Source organism: Empidonax traillii, unplaced genomic scaffold, assembly GCF_003031625.1.
Source record: "Empidonax traillii isolate 1590-97213 ecotype Southwest subspecies unplaced genomic scaffold, ASM303162v1 scaffold42:size1813164, whole genome shotgun sequence".
Classification (NCBI taxonomy): domain Eukaryota; kingdom Metazoa; phylum Chordata; class Aves; order Passeriformes; family Tyrannidae; genus Empidonax; species Empidonax traillii.
The window spans coordinates 1,017,755-1,029,643 of NW_020955235.1; the positions used below are offsets into that span (position 1 = coordinate 1,017,755).

Consider the following 11,889-nt stretch of genomic DNA (forward strand, 5'->3'; position numbering starts at 1 on the left):
GTTACAAATTCATTATATGCATCTCCATCATCATCTACTGAACCTAATTTAATATCAAAAAACTCTGCCATACAAAGAGTGGCTTTTTTTGCACCTGTGCAGAATCAGACTAGTCTTTAACTCATCTGTGCAATAAATAACTTCAAGTGCAGCACTTGTCGAGTGCCCTTCCGGCCAGCAGTTCAAACTGTTCACATTCATTTATATCACAGTGGAGGACACATTAGCTGAGGACTACAGAGCACATGTTTTACGATGCACAGAAGAAATGCCTGCAAATGAACTAAATATCTCCTACTCATCATATCTCCTGTCCACAGGTGGTTTACAGACCAGTTCTTATTTTTTTTTATTGTTTTCTTTTGTGCAACGGTTAAAAAGGCAGTGGACAGACACTTAAAAGACAAATCCCCTTTTTTTTTTTTTTTTGCTTTGCTTAACCCCTAAAATGTGCATAGTACTAAATGCTGGTCTTGTGTGAGATACCATTCTGTGGGCTGGCAGCTGTTTGTTAGTGTGGAGGCTTTGCTAGGAAGAGTGGACCTCTTGGGTATTTTACAACAAGCTTTTTTCTCCAAAATGTCTGTTGATGACCGAACTCCAGTAAACGTCAGCTAGGAAGAAAGAATGTTAAGCAGTCAGATTAAAACAAAAAAATAAATACAAAAAGGTGTTTCCCCTCCAGACTTTGACTCCCTTGTCTCAGACAATATTATTGTTTCATTAGTTGTCCAGTTAGCCAGAAACTCTTCTGGGAGGGACAGGACCTACATTTCAAGAGGAAAATAAACAAATAAACAAATCATCCTGTAAAACCTCTCATCTGTCCCTGCTAGTTTTCAAAGAAAAAAAAAATTAATACTCCTTTAAAATATGATACAAGGGTGGAGGAGGTCAGAAGTTCGGAGGGTACCTTTGGAGGTCACCTCAGAGGTGAGGGCTGCTGTGCTGCAGCTGATGGCTGCAATATTTTTATTCCCCCTCCTCTCTTAAGATTGCCACTTTGGAAACACACCTTCAGTGAGAATGACTTGCTGGACTGAAAGGGGATTTTTAGGTTGCAAGGGAGAAGAAAAACCCCACCTATTCAGTAACAATTACAGAAATGGTGTGAGGCTTTTTGCTGGGAGTACTGGTGTGAAGTGTGACCATCCTTCCAGTTTTGGCAAACCCTGACCTGCAATGGGAAACTCCCTGTTGTGGCCGATTTACAGCCAGGACTCCTACACCAGACTGGCTGCCTGGCACACTTCTTGGTATGCCAGCAATCACATTATTGCTTTTCCAACCATTTCACAGGCCTAAGGTCAGATGAATAGACTCCTTTTCCGGGAGTGTTCCCAAGTTTTTGTGTGTGCTTAGCAATGCAAACTCAAGTAACAGCAGCAACAAAGCTCAGCACATCCCCATCTGTCTGTTGCAGTCAAGCAGTTGCATCTTGATACGTCCTGGTGATGCTGGAGTTCACGTGCAATGTGCAGCCAGGTGAGAGCTGTTTTGTTTCACTAATTATTATAAATAATTATTATAAATTTTTATTTGCTAATCATTTTTTTAAACATGTCTGGACATATTTTCTTCCTTTTACCTTTGTAGAAATGGTCATTATTTCTTCTTTAAAAAGACCATGTTCCCATTTCAATTATGCTACAGTTGTTTTTTTAGTCTTAATGCTAAGAGGTATTTCTGTATTTTAGATATATAATGTATATACATACATGAATACACTCCATGGACATATATACACTATTGCAAATGAGAGTTGCTACTTTCCCCACATACTTAGCTGGTCAGTAGTGAAGAACCACATGACAGTTTTCTATCATAAAATGAAAGGCACAAAAAAATTTACAGAGGCTCCATGTATTTCAGAATTGTGTAATGTCATTATATTTACTCCAAGTACTCTGTGAAGTATCCTGTGTGAGGGCACTAACCTAGATAGTTTATGTAAGACCATGGAAATTCAATTCCAGAAATGAACCTTCGCATCTTTAGGAACAGCTGGAGAGGCTCAGGTCTACTCATCCTGCTCAGAATGGACACGAGGAATTTGGATTAGATGCAGATGGAGTGGGGATTTTGTTAATGACAAAAAGGGAGGCAAACATGTTGAGGCATAACTGCCTGAATACAAATGCATAATATATGTGTACATATTTCTGACTTTAAACTATGAACACCATAAATATGCTATCATGCAAGAGGCGAAGCATATGTAAACGTAACAATATCCCATTACCTCTCCAGCAAAGATTTTCATAACTCATTCATATCCCATTGAATAAGCGCAAAGATTCACTGCTGGCTGTTAATTATCCTCTACGAAGACCTGGTTATTGTGTTCAGTTTTAGTAAAGGCGCAGTTGTTATTGTAGTGTACATAGGGAGAATGGTACCTGAGGGAGGAGGGAGGAAATATGCTTGTGTAGAATTTTAACAAGGAGAGCTTGGCTGCACAGAAGGGATTCATTGGGTGGGATTTTGATATGTGCTTCAGGAAATTAACCTTTCTCAAGACAAAAACCTTGCTGTGACTCTCTGAATACATGATATCACTCAGTATTTCAAAGACATCAGCTATGTTAAAATTACTTGCTGTTACTATAAAGAATTTCTAAGACTAATTTTATTGAAGGGTAGACAGGAGAAATTGGTCTGTTTTTCTCTGAAGTTTATAACCCTCCAGTCATATCAAGGAATGTGTATGCAAGAGCTCACAAGGCCCACACATCTCTCTGGGGTTTTTAAGGGGCACACGGAGGCCACAAGCCAAAAGCAGCAATCCATTTCTTCCACAGCAGCAAGATGAAGGAACTGGGACAGGAGGTGCAGATCCCAGTGCAATGTCACAGTAGGAGAGTGCAAGCTGGAACCCCACTTTGTGCTAGGTGTGATGCTGGGATTATCAGGATTCAAAAGAATTCAGGAAGAGTTGGGAACAATGGTGAGTTATCCAGAGAGCTGTGTATCTTCTGCACTGACCTGTTGGAAACACTGCAGCTGCTTGGCATTTTAGAAGGTTCAGGAAGGATCCTCTGAAGGTGTTATTTTAATGGGTAAGTTCTTTCTCACATGCCCTTCACTACTGGAACATCAAGCAGAAGGAGGCAAAGCCTTGTGACATTTTGATTGCTAAAGTCACTGCTGTTGGTATGAAGCAGGTAAGAGGCTCTAGGCTCATGTGCTCAGAGGCACCACAGCAGCTGCAGTGAACTCAGCCTCATTCCCTATTACTTTTTCTCATTTCTACTCAATGCCTCTCTTCTCCTTGGTTGTGCAGGGACAAATACAGAGTTCACACAGTGGCTGTTTGTTCCAAATGTGCATGTTGAAAGGAGAGGAGAAAGCATGTAGCTTTGGGGGGAAATACTGAGAACAAGAAGAAAACATAATAAAGCAAGCTGAACAAAAGAAAATTAAAACTTCTATAAATACCAAGGACAGCCAGGGATGAAGGGAACAGAAAGATATCATAGGTCAGGAAAGGGAAGCAAGAACTTCAGGGTGGGATATAAGAAACCACAAGACATGACAGGATGATCTACTGTTGGTCTGGCTTACTGAGGTTATGGCACAGCCCCACTGAGGTGTCCATCCCTGCCAGGCCACTTGGATATGACTCTTGCTAGTCCTGCCACTGCCTTCTTGACTGGGCATCTACAGAAGGCGATAATTTCTTTTGTAGTCCCCAGTGGCTAATCCAGTACAGCAGCTAAGAAAGCAGCATCAGAAGGCACAGTTTACTTAGGAGATACTTGGATCCTTGCCTTGAATTTCAAAGGAAATATCTCTGTAGGCTCCTCCCAGAATCCCAAACTTGGCCTAACAGTGAAATAGATTGATTATACCTTCTGCTCATCCGTTAGCACTGTGTTCAGCATTAAATCCTGCCCAACCTTGGAGCCACTACTTGCTTTCTTTGCATCACTATAATGAGAAGACTAGTATTGGTTGATGCTCAGAAACTTCCTACTCAGAGCAGCTAGAAACAGTTCATTAGTAAGAGTCTAGAGACTGTGGTATGCTGTTTCATTCACTTCTTTTAACTTGAGACAAAGGTGGGAGATGTTCACTGCTGGATGTCCAGCAGGAGCTGTAGAGTGTCTCTCCTATGATGAGAACTGATATTTAAATGTGATGTTTGCTGCTCAAATGGTGTTTGTGAACAAGCAGGATCCCAATGCATTTCCACTATTTGCAGCTTGGGAAATGTTGCAAGACAATATTGTCTGTAAGTCTTCTTGATACCAGAATTATTTTTTACATTTTGGCACATCCCTGGGTTAGAAGGGAAGACTAAATATTTTTGTGTGTTAATAGTATTACTACAAACTGTATAGTATTCTAGTAACTGCTTGAAAAGTTCTTGTTTATTTGTGAGCAACTTGTGTTACATCTGTAGAATTTTTAATGTTTAATATTAAAACATCTTGAGAGGATTTTAAAGATTTTTTTTTCCTCTATTGCTTTTTTTGTGATGATTCAGAAAATAGTTTTGATGCCCCTTCTGCCTCTGATTTTCTTGACCCCCAGCTGTTGTCCTGCAGCTGGAACAGACACACACTGCACCTCCTGGGATCTCACTGGCAGTACAAGGGAAAAATAGCCCTCAGCAAAATTCCAAGGGAGACATGCTGGGCTTCATGTGTAAAGCTGGTGGATCAAAGATCTAAACTAGGAGTATGGGGTGTTTCCTGTGAGTTCCTGCAGAGGGGTAAGATTTGCCTTAACTAGATTTACCTTATAGGAATGCAGTGTCAGTGTGGACATACACTGGATCTTCCAGTTTCCTCAATGCTCAGATTGTATTTATCAGCCTTATAAGAAAAGGATACCCAAATCAGTATCAAAATGTTGCAAGACAGAAGCAATCAGCTGGCCAGCACTTAAGGGATTTATTTGTATTCATCTCTCAGAAGTGCAAGTGTGATCACATTCAGGTGCTCAGGTGGAGCAACAGAGCGGGCAGACTGTCAGTGCTCTGACCCAAGGGGCAGGGACAGTTTGCTTTCTCTCCTCATGTCTGTTTTTTTCCCTTCATTCAACCAAGCAGTATGACCACCCAGTGCTGCAGCATCTAAGTGCTATTTTGCAACAGATGCACACAGCCCAAAACACAGGCTTTTCTGGTACATAAGTTGCATGAGTTATATATGCAAGTTAAAAGTTCTTATTATGACTATTCCAATCTATTTCTAAGTGTTCTAATTCCAGTAAATGGCTGCCATTTTCTTATGGCTCCTTTCATACCATGGTTAAACACTACACAACAAATTAACGGTCCATTTGCTTGTGTAGCCTTCAGTTTTGGCCTGAGTAGTGCCTTTTATATGGTTAGTATTTATGTATGAGGTAAAGAAACACCGAGGCAAATGTTGAGTCTAAAAGCTGTTGAGACGAGCTGGGATCTCTGAATGTTTAAGCAGATGTGCATCAAAATCTAGAATACCCTATTGCAATGGTATTTGTGATCTTGCTTTTCACATTTTCTGTTGCAGCAGCAGAGGGAATTTGCTCAAGGTCATTGTTTCCTGGTGAATGTTGTTCCTTAATGGCATTCAGGGCAGCATTGGTGGGAAGGAGCAAATGAGCCCAGCTGGAAGCACCAGCTCCGAGGGTTTGGGCCCCCACAGGGAAGCATGGATCAGCCCAAAACACCTGTCAAGGACATACCTGAAGAGAGAGAAGTTTAAGCAGTGCTGGCAGACAAGGTAGGTGGCTGCAACTTTGGCCTGGTTTGGACTGCATAACAGACCTTACTTGGGACTTTAGCATGGAAGCAAATGCATGTCAAATGCACAGGTGATGGATGGAGTGAGTAATCTCACAAGATATATGGGAAAAACACAGAGATGAGATCAGCCACAGAGGAAGCATACCAGGGACTGGGCAAAAGTGGAAAAGAAAAAATAAGGGAGGGAGAGTTATTCCTCCTTTTTTAGAATTACTGAATTATTTAGGTGGGAAAAGTTCTTTAAGACCAAGTCCAGCGTTAAACCCAGCACTGCCAAGTACACCACTAAAACATGTCCCTAAGGGTCACATCTACATGGTTTTTAAATTGCTCCAGGGATGGTGTCTCCACCACTTCCCTAACCCTTTCAGTGAAGAGAATTTTCCTAATATCTAATCTAAACCTCCCCTGGCACAAACTGAGGCTGCTTCCTCTTGCTGTATTGCTTGTTACGTAGGAGAAAAGACCAACCCCCACCTTGTTACAACCTCCTTTCAGGTAGTTGTAGAGAGTGATGAGGTCCCTCTTGTGTCTCCTTTTCTCTAGACTAAAAAGGCCCAGCTCCCTCAGCTGCTCTTCACGTGACTTTCTGTCTTGACCCTTCAGCATCTTCCTTACCTTTCTCTGAACGTGCTTCAGCACCTCAATGTCTTTCTTGCAGTGAGGGGCCCAAGACTGAACACAGAATTTGAGGTGTGGCCTCACCAGTTCCAAGTACAGGGGTGTGATCACTGCCACAGTGTGATCTTGCTGGCCACAGTTTTGGGACTAAAACAACTACACAGTGTAAGCACTGAATCAGAAACGTTTTTTTCTTCTTTGTGTGACAGAATCTAGAATGTTTTTTAGATCAAGAATTGTCCCTAAAATGCAAGCTTGCTTCCTAGCAGGGAAAAAGGAAGCATATACAGCAAGAAAGGAATTAAAAAGTAGCAAGAATGACTTTATCCTTCTACTCGTGCTTTAATTTTTCCTAAGAAAAGGATTAAAGGATATGTTATGTAAACCATGCAAATTGGGGGTTTTCTATATCATTATTTCACTTCAAACTTCAAAATGCATGTACTGCACTGCATTCTTTCTGGGCTTCTCGGGTGAGTGTGTGTGCCTAAGGCATGCATTGTTGCCTTACCCATTGCTCTGCAGTGGATGGAGCGATGCATCACATTGCAGAGGGCAACAAGGCAGAAAGGCCAGGGGTCAAGGGAGCAGTGGGTGCCTGGGTCTGGAGCTCTGGTGGGAAAGGAGCTGATAATGCCATTTTCTATCTGACAGAGACAAAAAGTTGAGACAGACCATTTCTGTGATGGCCAGATATGACAACAGTGGGAGCAGCAACTGTGAAACCGCCAGTGCCTCTTTGCTTTGGTTCCATTTAATTTCCTCCTGTTATTAACAGTGGTCCTGCTGGATGCCCCTTCCTATATGCAGACAGGCTGCCTGAACGCCAGTGTGCCCGCGAGCTCTGTCCCACGGCTGGCGGGGTGTGTGTGGATACCTCTGCTCCCCTGGGCAATCTGGTTCTACCTCACACGCCTACCTGTGTGAGTGAAGTGAAGGCTCATATGGCCACCAGGTCAGGCCATGGGGGCATTTTGATTTAATCACGTCTCATGTAGTATCATTGTATTTTTCAGCTTTGCTTTGTCCATCAGTTTTAGATACCTCATGTGGGGAAAGTAGTATCCTTTAAAGGATACATTCTATATTTGGTAGTGAGTGATTTGAGGCACGAAAGTGTTTGAAGGAGAAAGGCTTTTCAAGCAGCATGCTGCTGGCTCAAAGGTTCCTCCACAAATTCTGCTGGGCTCTGCCTCTGAGTCGTGCTGCCCTCTCACCAGCCTGAGCCTTAAGGAATCAATTCGGGAACTGCTTGAGACTCTGCACGATATTCTTCAATGCTCCCTTTCTTCTCTGAAAGAAAAATACAGGGAAATGTCACAGGGAATTAATAACTTAGATGGGCAGATGGCAAGGCTTGAAAACCATACAAAGATGATTGAGAGAAGTGTACTGTCCCACAAGGAAACAGCTACTAATATTGCACAGGTGGTGGGCTTGGAAAGATTAGTATGGGGGGTTTATTAAGTGCAGCACAACCTTAAAAAAAAAAAATGTGGAAAACCAGATCTAAGTCATCTCCATCCAGTATCTTGGTAGTAGAACTAATTGCCAGAATGTTGGGAATGGCTTCTATTAACATCCAGGCTGAGAAGCTCAAGTTGGCTCCAGCGCCGTAGGGCTGTAACTTCCTACACATCAGCGTGTGTGAAATGGTCCAAAGCAGAGCATGGGGCAGGAAGCAGCAGCAGGATCTGTATGGGCTTTGCAGGATTCCCTGCTCAAGCACTGGGGCACTGAGGTGAGAGGACACTGAGATACTGCTGAATTCAGAGCATCTCTCACCATTAATGCTTTGAGTTGTTCTCATTTGGCATAACTACAGATGCACAGCACAGACAGAACTCGGGCTGGTACTGACTGGGAGCTGTGTCCACAACTGGCCTGCTGCTTCCAGGGATGCTAACTGATAGCGTGTGGCAGTAATTTTTAAATTGCGAAGGTATGTGGAAAATCTACAAAAGTAAGGAAAAATGTTTTCTGAAGAACAGAACAGTGCAGTAGTCAAATAATTACGCTCTTATTCAAACGAGAGGACAAGGAATAATGTTGATCCATTTTATTCTTTGAGGTAAAAAGATGGTGAAATAGAGGATGGAATGGGATTTAAAAAAATGGGTATTCCTTGGTCCTGCCATGAGACTTTATGTGTAACCTCTGGCAAGGTTCTTGACACTTTTGCACATCTCCCTCCTGTCTGAAATGGGGATAATCTCTTCCATGACCAAAAGAGATTTCATGAGAACATCCTCAACAGATTGAGTCCTCAAGCAGGGAGGTAGAGCAGTATCAGAGGGAGTTCTCTGATTTCCTACTATTACAGGCACCACTGAGTTAGATAAGCAACAAGCCAGGATTTCAAACAGTTTTGGAGTTGAACAGTGTTGGTATCCAACAAAGAGCAAATGTTTTTTATTGGAGATAAGGATATTTTGTTTCTCACAGTGTAAACACAATAATATTTGTCTTTGTAGATTAGCTGCAGCAATGAAAATATTTTGCATAGTCTCTAGTTGGGGGTTCTCAGACTTGGTTAATACATTCTAAATAGTCTGATACAGGCTGAAATGGGGAATTGTATTAACCATGAAATACTGGGCAAGTTGAGGCTTTTTCACTTAGGATACAGCAAGGTATGTTCTCTGTGAAGTCTCTGCTTATAATCCTCACACTGATGACCTGCACAGCGAATGTGGACAAACAGTAGACGAACCAGTGAGGAAAAGGGAGAAAGGACCATCAACACTGTTGTGTTGGTTGCTGCTCATTTTTGATGAGCAAGTGGCTGCCTCTTTGCCTCCATGGGAAATCATTAACACAGAATAATTCTTATAGATTTCTATTTGACAAAAGTGGTGTCTAACTCACACTTTACAGAAGCCAAAAATTGGAGTCCTTTATGCTGACTTTGACCAGTAAGTTTCTTCTCCCCATGGAAAGCCCCAGGGCAGGTTGCTGTATTTCACAGGCAATTTGTAAACCCCTAAAATTGTTCTTGGTTGTTTGGTTTTGGTTTTTTTCTCTGTGACCTTCAGAAACCTGCTTCCCAGCCTCTCTCCTCCATTGCCTGAATATCATGGGTATAAGGAAAACTCTGCTGACTACAGCATGTCCAAATGTGAATTACAACAGAACTGCAAGGGTCTGGGTCCCAGGAACTCAGAAATCAAGTATGTTTAACTTTTAGTCTGTACAGAGTCCTACTGCTCTGGGGCCTTGACTCCTTATGGAACAGTAAATATGAAGGAGGTAGCTTTCTCCCTCTGGCCTAGAATTAACTTGCAGATTTAATTGACTTGTTTTATTATACATGTTTATGTTAAACTGTCCTACTGCAGGAATTACATAATTCATCCAGGAAATGAAATGGCTCCAATGACTAACTTGAGAGTCACATAAAAAACCTCAGATGAATACTGCCAAATTTCTAAGGTTTTATGATACTGTTCCCTTAGATTGTTAAAAGCAGAGTCAATTTGTTAAATATTTACTTAGTTAACCAACATGCTGTTCTAACTTCCTCTCTATATCCTAAAGTAATGAATGACAAAGCACAAAAAGAAATCTACCATCTAACTTACTTCATATTAGGAAAAACAGAGACTGATAGATATAACATACTGAATTGAATGGGTATTTATTCTCCCACAAAATTGCAAAATGTAGCTAGTTTAGAAGACTGTTAGAGTTTAGAAGTTAAGAGTTCAGTAGACTTTATTGCTTCAAGATTTAGTGATTCTTATTACCATGTTAGTCATTATTATACTCTTAGCAACAAAAGACCCCCTAGAAAAATCCATAAAAAATATTTCAGGATAACCTCACAAACATGTAGCAGCAAGAATAACAACGCCACACACATCCCTTTGTCACCCTGCGATAAGAATGGGCACTTCTCTTTTTCTGGAGTTAATCTCTTTGGGAAGAAGAGGGGAATAGCAGGATTTGGCTGCTGAATTCTTTCATTAGCTCTCTTTCCTTTGTGTGAGATACGAAGGACAGTGTATCAGAGCACTGCGAGATATGGCTACAGGCATCCAAGGCAGCCTCAGTGCATTGATTGCCTCAGCACCCAAAAGCAAGATTGCTAAGCTCGAGAGACAAGTTCCCTTGCTACACAACAAGAAGAATAAAAAGTTCCTGGATTGTATTTTTAGAGATGTGAACTTGCTAGCAAAGAAGGGTCTCAGGGTATACAGTGCAGAAGAGAGGTACAGATGAAAGGTGAATTAATGTGACTCAGTCACAGTAGGCAGTCAGGCAGTCATCCAGAGGGGATTGTGAATGTTGGAGTGCCAGAGTTTGCTCCTGGATGTGTGACTGATAGGTGATGAACACACGAGGGGGTGAAGCAAACAAACTTTGTCAAACCACTCCCAAACTACGAACAGGGAGGAAAGGTGACTGAGACAAACACTATACTGGGTGTTTTCTTGAGGATAGTGTGCTCAGTGGTACATGGTGCAGCACTGGGTTTGGGCCCTCTCTTGCTTTCAGCTTTCCTTTACCATCCTAGAGATGTGCCAAAGAGTTGTGACACTGGCAGGATCTCTCTGGCAGACCAGCTGAGCCAGGGACTCTGCATTGCACTGGCAAGGTCAGCATTGCCACGAACCCCAACTTAACTCCTTCCTCCAGCTGTGTCCTCTGTATGGATACCACACCCATATAACAGAAAAAGAAGGAAAATCCAAAGACTCAAGATGCGTGTCCCTCACCAAACTTTTGAGAATGGACACCAGTGATGTGACAGGTCAGAAAGTGGGATGAAAGGAAAGGCTTTTTAATAGTATTGACTCTTGTTAACTTAAGACCAAAGTCCAGGTTGCCAGAGTAGGAAGTTTTTTTTCCGGTCTCCGGTGCACTAGAACTTGAAGATGGTGGAGTTTTTTTTGTCTAGTGTGCTGCATGTGTGGATTCTGGTGAGGGTATCCTATGGGGTCTTTAAGAACCAATTCTAGTCCTTCCTTTCATCTTAGGTTTCAGCTCATTAGGTTTGAGAATCTGTATTATTAAAAAAAAAAAAAATTTCCCCTGAAATCAAGGGGCAAAAATAGATTATGTTATCTTCAGAGCAGGACAGTGATGGATTAGAAATCCAGCACAAACCAGTAGTCCTGTGAGCTGCAGATCCGATGGGGCTTTGTTTCCCTTGGGCAAATCTTTGGATTCTCCTAGGTCTACGTAGCTGGAAGCTCTGACTGCAGCTTTTCCTGTGGGTGGGTATTCATAACATCTTTCATCTTTGCAGCTTTCTTGGTGTTTAATAAGGGTTTAACTCAAGCTGCAGTGGGTCTCCTTTTACTTAGCAGCCTGTTTTTATGAAATGTACAGGAATGTAGCATTTTCAGCATTTTATTGCGCTGCCAGATGTGGTTAAAATTGGCTACTGTTTGTTCTTGTTCCCTTTCTCTTCCACAACACGCAAGTATGTACATGCATGTATGTGTGCACACATGCGGACACACGCAGAGATTTATCATACATACAAAGAGATAATGATCTCAAACCCCTTTTAATTTCTGTAGGAA

The 11,889-nt window shown here is 41.9% G+C and overlaps 1 long non-coding RNA gene across 1 annotated transcript; it reads left to right on the forward strand.

Annotated features, from left to right (window-relative positions):
- Positions 1-2,966: 2,966 nt before the first annotated feature.
- LOC114054923 lies at positions 2,967-11,186 on the forward strand. Its single transcript, XR_003570624.1, has 4 exons — positions 2,967-3,044; positions 5,505-5,714; positions 9,394-9,532; positions 10,856-11,186. It is a non-coding gene; the product is annotated as an uncharacterized LOC114054923 (long non-coding RNA).
- The last annotated feature ends 703 nt before the right edge of the window (positions 11,187-11,889 follow it).